Source organism: Rattus norvegicus, chromosome 4, assembly GCF_036323735.1.
Source record: "Rattus norvegicus strain BN/NHsdMcwi chromosome 4, GRCr8, whole genome shotgun sequence".
NCBI classification, from domain to species: Eukaryota; Metazoa; Chordata; class Mammalia; order Rodentia; family Muridae; genus Rattus; species Rattus norvegicus.
In genome coordinates, this window is record NC_086022.1 from 9,919,341 (window position 1) to 9,930,526 (window position 11,186).

An 11,186-nucleotide genomic window follows, 5' to 3' on the forward strand; every position below is an offset into this window, starting at 1 on the left:
GATCAAGCTCTCAAACTTTATTTTAAAAAACAGTGGCTTAAAAAGACAAGCAGGTGAGAAGATTACCCAGGACCCAGGACTGATCCATCACTGCCAATCCCCTCCCTATACCCCTAAACCATAAATTGCAGTTATACACTGATAAGAACAGACAACTGACTAGGTGTTCCAAGGCCGGAGGCTGTAACTGGCTTAAATTTCCTGGACATAGGGGCCATATAATGAGCAGAGCATTTCTGAGAAGAATTCCTGAGACTGAGCGTGCTTGGCTTCCAGCAGAAACCAGTAAGAAACCCTGCCTCAGACAGAGTAGAAGGTGAAGATGTCAACTGAGGTTGTCCTCTGATCTCCATGTGCACAATGTGGCACACAAACCCACAGTCACACATATGAGCAAGCACACATATGCATACCAAAGTAATTCTTTTAATACAGGGGTATTCATGAACTTATTATAAGCATAACTATGTGAACAAATGAAAACGTTTTCTGAAGAACTTTACAAAACAGAACTCCAGGGTCTAGACAGATGGCTTCAGGGTTAAGAGTGGGTAACGTTGTAGAGGACCTGAGTTTGGTTCCCAGCACTGACACTGAAGAGTTCACAACCACCTACAACCCTAGCTGAAGGGCTCTGACTCCCTCTTGTGGCATCCACAGGCACCTGTATTCACTTGCACATGCCCACACAGAGACACTTTATGTGTAATTACAAGTAAAATAAATATTTTTGAAAAGTGCATCTGTGGCATAGTAAAAGACATGAAAGAAAGTCACAGAAGTGATCATGCAAACAGACTGGAACAGATCCTCAGAGTGAGGCAAAGCGCAGGTGAAACAACCAGCAGCAGATGGCCACATCTGATGCCATACACCACAAAGAAGTGACACTCAGAAGAGGATGCTCTGCAGGGTGTCACTGCATGAACTGCTACTGCAGAGTCAAAGCAAAATGGGAAAGACACAGATAACAATTCTCTTGTAGGCAAAGTTGGCCTTGTCTACAGGGGCACTTTGCAGGGAGGGAGACACAAAAGTGAAGGGTCGAGATGAGGCTTATGGATGTACATACCCAGGGAAGCCGTGGACCTATTTTTTCAGGGCTCCTTGCATGACACAGGAGTGCTTCACGAGCTTGTCATCTTGTAGAACTGTCACCCACAAATATGTATTCTCTATAAAGGAACTGTGTTCAGTTCAGTGCATCATACAAAGAGGGACAGTTACTGCCTGTGGGTCTTACTCTGTAGCTGAGGTCAGCTTGAATTCACAATGCAGCACAAAGCCACCTCAAACTAACAACAATGCTCCTACCTCAGCCTTTTAAGTGCTAGGATAACAAGCTTGAGCCATCATGCACCCCAAGATCCTGAGGTACTGCTGTGATTTATATTTGAAAGATTCCCCCACAGGCTTTTGTTTTAAATGCTGGTTCCCTAGATGGGAGAAATATTCTGAAACATTGTGGAATCCTTAAGAGATGGAATGTAGCTGGTGGATGTGGGCCAATAAGAGCAGAGTTTTGAAAGTTATACTTGGGCCCTGGTCCTAGCCTCTCACTATCTCTGCCTCCTGATTAACTGTGATCTGAACCTCCTCTGACATACAATCCCACCATGAACTCAGCTGCCCACCCCCATGAACTCAGCAGCTCTATGCCCATCCTGACATGTTGAACCAAAAAATTCAGCCAAAACAAATCTCCCTCCACTTAGTTACACACCATTTAGTTACAGCAACATGAAGGTAACTAATACAGGAAACTGGTGCCATAGAAGTAGGGTCATTGTCATGATTGAACTTGATTTTGCAGGCCTAGACTTTAGAGCTGATTGGAAGGAGAAATGTGAAAGAATTGGGGGATGTTGACTAGAGAACCCTAGATTGTTAAAAGCAGAGACTAACAGGTGATTCTAGTGGGCATTAAGAACAAAATACCAACAGAAGCAAGGGCAGTAAAGATGGGCACAGGATTCTATTGCAAACAGGACTGGAAGCTATACTTATTTCATCCTAAGAATATGCCCATTTTACCCACGTCCTGAAATCTGACTGAATTAAAAAAATGGACTAATTTTGCCAGGGAAATTTCAAGACACCATAACATTAAAGATGCAGCATGGCTATTGCTTGCTGTCTTTAGCTAGGTTTATGATGAGAATCAGAAGCAAACAGCAGAGCAGAAAATTTTTTAAAAAGAACAGTTCAGTCAGAGAAGGAGTACATGCAAAGCTGCAGACAAAGGGGCAGTTGTTACAGAAGTTAATTCAATTAAAGAGAAGCCAAGTGTAAACCCTGTGAGCTACAATAACAACCAGTCTAGCAACATGTACTCATTGGTGCAATGGCGGTGGAAATGCTCTGGGGTAGCCAACTCCTTTCTGGGTGGAATCCTAGGAATACTCCCCAGGGGAGAACTCATACAATATACTATAAACATGGCCTAGAATCTGTAGTTGGGAATGTCATAGGCCTTAGGAGTGAACATACTACTTGTGGTGGTTTGAATGTGCATGGCCCAGCGAGTAGCACTATCAGGAAGTGTAACCTTGTTGGATTTGGTGTGTCACTGTGTGTGTGAGCTTTAAGACCCTCCTCCAGGCAACCTGGAAGTCAGTCTTCTCCTAGCAGCCTTCAGATGGAAATTTAGAACTCTTAGTTCCTCCTGCACCATGCCTTCCTGAATGCTGCCATGTTCCCACCTTGATGATAATGGACTGCACCTCTGAACCCGTAAGCCAGCCCCAATTAAACGTAGTCCTTATAAAACTTATCTTGGCCATGGTGTGTCTTCATAGCAATGGACACCCTAACTAAGACATTACTGTTATTTTACTAAATGGACATGACATAAAACTGCCTTCGAAATATTTGTCCTTTTCGTAGATTTTTTATGTGTATGAATATTTTGTCTGAAGTTATGTATATATGTGTATAACATACATGCATTGTGCTCACAGAGGTAGGAAGAGGATATCAAATCCTCTGGAACTGGAGTTACCAAGAAGAGGCTAGAAACCAACTCAGGCCCTCCACAAGAACAAGTGCTCTGAACTCCTGAGCCATCTCTCCTGCCAACTGAATATTTTACACCCACAGGTCAGTGTGGCTCAGTCTCATCAAAGAATCAGTAGACAGTGGTTACTGCAGAGACTCACAACTGTTCAAAGTGCATAGAATAGAGACCACAACGTTCTTATCCCTAAATGAAACATCTATCACACTCCTCCACCCCTAAGGGTCAGGGAAGATCATAGAAGAGAGGGCACAGAGTTTAAGAGCTAATGGATGGGAAGACTGATGCAAGACATTGTCTTCTAGACATGGCATGGCTGACGCACTCACACACTAACTCAGCTGTAGTTACTGTACCATGATGAGAACATTTCCTTATGAAAGAGGAGGAAGGCTCATGAGGCCCCATCCCTCCTGAGGGACTGACTGACAGTTAATGGTGTCTGGGGGAGGGACTGTCATTTTCTTCCATGGCCCATGATCTAAGAAATAACCTCTCACTCCTGTTAAGATAAACAACCCTATTTAACCTTGGTGGGGCACACAAGAAAGCAGGAAGGGACTTATGGGAAAGAAGAAGGGTTTCAGTGGGAGAAGAGGACAAGGAAATAATCAGGAATAAGGACCAATGTTCATCATATACATGTTTGGGACTGGCAAATAATAAAAAATAAATAAACCTTTAAAAAGCCAAGTCTTTTGTACTAGAACAATGGGAAGAACAACGTCTTGAGGGTACTTCAGAAATTGGGGAGATCCCACCCACTGCAGGCTCAACAGCAAACCCTTTTCAAAGACATTTAAAAAGAGATGCATCCAGTATACCATGCTCAGGGAAAGTATTTTCCTGAGTTTAGCCGCTCAGGTACTAAGAAGCTTGTGCAGACACAATCCAAGGGAAGCCCATGGCTACTGTTCAATCTGACATCTGCACACAGTGTTAGGTTTGCAGGCATGAGTCACAGGGTCATAGAGATTTTCACAAACTAGTGTGTAGCAAAGTTAGAGTCCTCATAGAGAGCCTCAGACAAGAAAATGCATTAGGCTGTGAGAGTGAAATGGAATTGAAATGGAGACCCCAGGAGCTTGCAAACACCAGTAATAAGGGATCTCTATTTAGGAAAGCTGCTTCTGCCCCCAGAGAAACCACATGTGCCACAGGCACAAAGCTGTAAGTGTGGGCATCTTCAGCAGAGCTGTAGGGCTGGGCTTCTCCAGCCCTTTGGATCACACCACCTGTTCTAGATGCTGAGCATGTGCTACAAGGTTTAACCTGTTTGCTTTGGGTCTTCCTCTGGTCCAGATTTTCTTTGCTATCCTTCTATTATGCTCTTTGGGGATGAAAATGTTTACCATGTACTCTTGTAGATTACATACATGTAACTCTTCTTAAATTGAACCTCAGAAAAGTCCTTGAATATGGAGCTTTTGAATAATGTTGGAATGTTTAAGTCTATGTGAACTCAGATGTTAGACTGAGTATATTTTTCATTATAAGATAGTCATGAGACTTTAATGTCAGGAGTGGAATACTATGGCTTGAATTGGAAATGTCTCTCCTAGAATCTTGATTGATTGACTCCTTTGTTTGTCTATTTTGAGACAGAATCACACTAAGTAGCCCTGGCTGACCTGGAACTTTCTATGTAAACCAGATTGAACTCACAGTATCCACCTGCCTTTGCCTCCTACATGTTGGGATGAAAATGTGAGCTCCAACACCTAGGTAGCACAATGCTTTTCATGTAAGTTCCCCAGATGGTGGCATGATCTGGGGATACAGTGGAATCTATGAAGTAGAGTGTAGCCTGTTCTGAAGAGCAGGCCTTAAAAGCTTTTATTGGCCTGTAGCTCCAGCCTTAGTCTTCCTCTTCAGATCCCTAACAATATGACTTCTGATACATGCTTCCACTGCCATGAAGTTAGCTGTTCTGCTATGTAATCCCTACTATAGTGGGCGGAAACCATGACCCCAAATAAATGCTTCCTCCAGGAAAGTGATCCAGTCAGGAATTTAGTTTGAAAACTGTGAACACAATAAACATGGCTTTCATCCAGACACCTCAGTTCTAACAAACTTATTGCCATGGCTCCCAGCCAAAACTGAAACTCCTAAGAGTTATGAATTTGATTGTCCTGATGTGGAAATGGCATTTTCCCCAAATGAGACAGAGACCTTGAGTGAGTGTACAGACAGAAGAATGCTCAGGAACCACAATGGATTGAAGCAATCTCTAATGGATTGGTTTCATCTCAAAGAGTAAATCCTTGCTGGGAGTTGTGGTAAGCATAGCCTGTGTGAGCTCGCAGCTGAAGTCTTGCCTTCCTCTGTTCAGGGTCATTTACCAGTTCTACTTTCTGCAGAGGATTACTGCAGAGGGTAATGCATGGCCATGGTGGTGGTTCTGAGGTGTTGATCTACACACACAGGGTACATGTGGGATCAGCTCTAAATTCATCTTCCTGCAGTCTCTCCAGTGGAATTCTGGGAACAGCTCAACACCCGTGAACCCAGAGGGTACTATGACTTCCTACAGACACCTAGGGCACAGTCTCATTCCTAGACCCGGTCTTCAAACTGGTGAAGGCTGTCTCAGCTCCAGTGAATCACTTGGCCAGCTATGGACCTAATTATATTTGTTCAGAGCTCAGAGACTCTCTGGCTTCCAAGGCTCAGGGCCATCATCATCCAGTCCACCATCTTCAGCCAAAGAGGCATAGCATTTCCAGTACTTTTTCACTTGTACTTGAATCATTTCCAATAAGTCATGAAAAAATACTTTGCAAAATGCCTAAGGAAATACTAAGAAATAGCTATGTTCTGAGTAAGACAGCAGGCAGGGGAGGGGACTAATGGAGAGAGAGAAAAAAAGCAAAGTTTAAGTGCTTGTGTTTACGGGGAATTACATATTGTTTCATGTCAGGATAGAGTAATTGTCCTAAGATCACAGAATAAGCCAGAAGCAATGAAACTGTCCTGACTTGGTCACCTTCCTTCCTCTAGGCCAGCTGCCACTACAGATTCAAGATCTCTCTAAAACCTCTCCACCAATTATGTCCTGTTCCCCTCTCCCTCTAACTGTTCCTGTTCCCTACATTTCTCACTGAAGATTCTATAAGTACTGGGGTATGATGTTCCAGTCAGGGTCTGGTTCCAGTCAGGTTCAATTGAGACCTCATCTTTCCCTTCCCAGCCATCTGTGAGAGAACCAGGAACCCTGTCCTCTGATTTCTCAAACATTATCCACAAGTGCCTCAACACCATCCTCCTGAGCTCTGTGTAGCAGACCAATTGAATGATGGATTTCCTCTTCTCTTGAAGCCTAAGACCCAATAAAGAAAGCAGCAATCGCCTGGACCACTCATGTTGACAGAAAAATGGGCCCACATGTAATTTCCAAGAGCTTTCCCCTTTGAAAGCAAATAGCCCATAAAAGTAGATTTATCTTGCCCACCACAATAATAGATATTGGGCATCAGCAGTTCGTCAGAGCAATGTTATTTCCTTATGACATGGTTCATGACCCTGTTAGATTGGTGGTGAGGCCACAGATCTTAGAGTATGAGGCTTTACCCCCTGCCCTGACTGCTCCATTGCATGGTAATTGCTTTGCTCAAGTTGCCACCCCTCAGCAATCGTGACAGGATATGATGGCACCCAGAGTGAAGCAGGTGAGCTGGGTTGAGGATACTCATCAGTCCATGATAATCCTTCCCTCAAGCCACCCTCTCAGCAACTGTGATTGGGGTACAGTACGGATCTAGCACTCAACTCCAGCAGATGAGCTGAGTTGAGGGAGACCCACCATTTATGTCCATTTCCCCAGGTCCTTCCAGATCCTTTGTCCATTCATCTTCTCAATAGAGTTGTCTAAGGATGTTTCTAAATCATGAGATATCATCACCAGATCTTGGCTGTGGCCACAAAGAGCTCCTTATCTGGTCACCATCAAAATGTTCTGTCCTCTCTCATGACAAGGACATGTGAACATCTATCACATCATCTCCAAGTACCATATTTTACATAACATTAAAAGTCTGTTATGATTTGAGGAAAATTCTAAAGTTAAAAGATTGACTTGAGCAAAACCACCTTGTCCCTTCACATTAGTGGGTTGAAACAAAAACAGAGAACTTAAAAAGAAAAATAAATAAATATTACTATAAGAACTTTGGTTTGTTATTAATCAATCCAAACATTTTAACATCATATTTTTATTTCTTTGAGAGTTTTATTCATGTATGTGATATATTTTGATTATATTCCTTCTTCTCAGATCTACTCCAGCCCCTACTCCCACCCAGCTTCTTTTTCTCTTTTTTGTTTTTAATAACCTAACAAATCCAATTTGAGCTGCACATACACTCCCAAGAGTGGAGCCATTCACTGGATCAAAGTTGACCTACCTACCTCCCCTAAAGAAAACCGATTCTCCCTCTCCCAGAAACCATCAACTGTCCATAGTTCCTTGGCTAGGGATGAGGCCTGTGAACCTCTCCCCCATCAGTGCTGGAACACGCTGGCTTAGTCTATATGAGCTCATCAGTACAGCATCCTGTCATGTTCAGGATCCTGAACATCCCCAATCTCTAGTTCTTGTAGTCTTTCTACCCCCTCTTCCTAGGTAGTGCCTAATCCTTGATAGATAGATGACAAATAGATAGATAGAGAAGGGGGAATAGGGGCTGGAGAGATGGCTCAGCCGTTAAAGGCTAGGCTCACAACCAAATATATAAGAGAAGGGGGAATAGACAGACAGATATCCATTTTTGTGGCTGAGCATTTCATAGGCATTGATAATTACCATCTACTGCACAAAGAGCCATCTCTGGTGAGGTGAGAACTGTGCTGGCCTGTGGAATGGGTTCAGGGACACAAATTGGGAATTCTCTAAACACTTGTAAAATTAAGTGTGCTATCTTCTCCCCCATTTGTTTCCCTTCAGCATGAACTCCCTATCCTGGACCAGTTCTCAGGTAAGGTCTTAAGGACATAAGGCACTAATCAAGCAGTAATGAAAGTTGATATCAGGAAGCCCTGCTTTCCTGCTGACCAGATGGTTCTGTTATACCAGGAAACCCTGACATTGAAGGAGTCTGTGGAAAGGAGGCCCTGGACAGTTTTCATAACCTGAAAAATACAGAGAGGTTTTACAACTGCTATGGTTGCTATTGTAGTTACACCTTCTACAACAACAGTTAAAAAATAAACAAAATCCAAGATTCAATGAACAGATGGTACAAAACGCAGTAAAGTAGTTAGTTCCACTTGGCTTGTGGTAATGGTCCTCAGTAACATGGGGCACCACAGAGCCACCAATGTTCCACCAGTGATGTGCCATCCCTGTGACTGGAATGGCATAAGAAACTGCTCAAGGCATCCAGACAGGGTGCAGGACCTAGCTCCAAGACCTTGAATACACATTGGCATTATTCAATCCATTTACTCTGGCTCCAGAGATCTAATACTGCTGTTTTACAAACTGCTTATAAGGCTGGGAGATGACTCCATGGATAAAAGCCTGAGGACCAGAATTTGAATCCTTAGAACCCATATAAAAGCCAAGCAGGCATAGTGGTTGACCTATAATCCCAGCACTCTAAAGGCAGAGCCCCTGGACATGATGGCTGGCTGTACCAAATGAATCAGGGACCTCCAGGTTTAGTGAGCAACCTTGCCTCAATAAATAAAGTGAAAAGTTGATGAGGGAAGATGTCTGTCTTAGTTACTTTCTATTGCTTTAAAACATCATTACAAATGCAACTTATAGTTTTGAAAAAGGTGTTTAACTTGTGGCCTATGGTTTCAGAAGGTTGGAGTCCATGACCATCATTGTGGGCAGCATGGCAGCAGGTAGGCATTGCACTGGAGCAGTAGCTAAGAGTCCACATCTTGAGACACAACGCAAGGCAGAGAGAAATGCTGGAAATGGCACAGGCCTTCTAAAACAACAAAGCCTGCCTCAGTGACACACCTCCTCCAACAAGGTCCCACCCCCAAACCCTTCCCAAACAGTTCCTCCAACTGGGACCAAGTATTAAGTATATGAGCCTGTGGGGACATTCTCATTCAAACCACCCTTCTCCTCGTGTGGTTACACTAGTGTGAGGTAAGGAGACTGGAGGGCTGCCCTTAGCAGACTTCTGCCATCACCAGTTAACTGTGTCTCAGTTCCTGAGAATAGCCCACAGTGACTAAGATGCAAACCTCTCCAGACAGTTTTCATTTCACCAGAGTCTTCAGCATCAGATCGAAGCCTGATACCAAAGCATGTTGAACTGAGTTCGATAACCAGAGTCAACATTAAAAAGCCAGATATGGAAGCACATGTTTGTAATTCCAGATCTGGGGAGGCAGAGACCGAAAGATTCCTGGGCTCTTGGTCAGTCAGCCTGGCTTAATGGGTGAGCTCTGGGCCAGTGAGAGACTCTATCACAAAACAAGCTGTTCCTAAGAACAACACCTCTGAACTCCAGGCACACATGTGTACTCACACCACAAACATACACATACATGCACGAATGCTTACTCACACACACACACACCTGTGTATACATGTATACTCACCTGTGTACACACACCTGTACACATAGTCTGTACACACATACATGTACACACATATATACTCACACACAAACACACACCTATATACACATGTATACTTACACACAAACACACACCTGTACACACATGTATACTCACACAAACACACCTGTACACACATGTATACTCACACAAACACACACCTGTACACACATGTATACTTACACACAAACACACACCTGTACACACATGTATACTCACACAAACACACACCTGTACACACATGTATACTCACACAAACACACACCTATATACACATGTATACTTACACACAAACACACACCTGTACACACATGTATACTCACACAAACACACACCTGTACACACATGTATACTCACACAAACACACACCTATACACACATGCCTCTATATGCATGTATATTCTCACATACAAATACACACACACCTGTATACAGGTTCATTCACACACATACACACACACACACACACACGCACACACATACACCTGTATACTCATACACAAACACACACACACATGTACACACATGTATACTCATACCCACAAACACACATGCACACACTTGTATATTCATACACGCATGTACACACATGTATATTAACACACATAAACACACATGCACACATCTGTATATTCATACACACAAACACCCACACATGTACACACATGTATATTAACACACATAAACACACACATACACAAAGAATTAAATTTAAGGAAAAGGAGAATCACATTTAGTTCAAGTCTCAAGTGTTGAAGAAGCTGAAGGATTTTGAGTTTAGAGGTCAAGGGGACACTGATATCAATTATCTTTTGGGGGCAAGAATTTTATTCAAAAATTTATTAATGCCAAAAACAGACAGCAGCTGACATGTGCAGGGGCTCTGAAATCAGGCTCACATAGGAGTCCCTGCCTATAGAAAAAGGGGAGGAAAATGGAAAGGCTTCTGGTTTGGCCTGCAATTGACTGTTACTAGAGGTAAACAACAAGCAGCAATTGAAGAAAGTAGGGTCATCAAAAATGGAGGAGCTTTTAATTGGCATGGCCCTGACTAGCAGATTCTTTGGAAATGAAGACTCCCAAAGTTTGGGGCAAACCACTTCTGCCACTCAGGATCAACTGAGTAGACAAGACCATCTATCTGATTTATGAGAACAGACCAGCAAGGACCTCAAGTCTGTCCACCAGATTGTCAGCCTCCAAGGAGCAGGTCCTCCTTCTGGGCTGGCCACAGAATGAGGACCTGCAGGACTGAGAGCTTCTATATGGCAGCTCTCACACAGAGACATGGGTGGGGTGAGCGTCAGTTCCTGAAATCTGCCCTGTAGAAGAAAAATCCTGGATGCTCTGGTTCACATCAAGAGAGAGAAAACTGCAGAAGGGCAGCAAGGGTCAGGAAGGTAACGGCGCCCGCGCTGTCATGGTACCAAGAACCTGGCTTAGGCCTGCAGGATTTAAGAAAAAATAACACTGACTTGGCAATTAGTGCTAAGAGAATGCCAAAGCTTTACTAAGGTCCACAGAATATATACCCCAAATTCACCAGGTGGAAAATCCCAGGAAGCACAGTGGAAAAACTGCATTC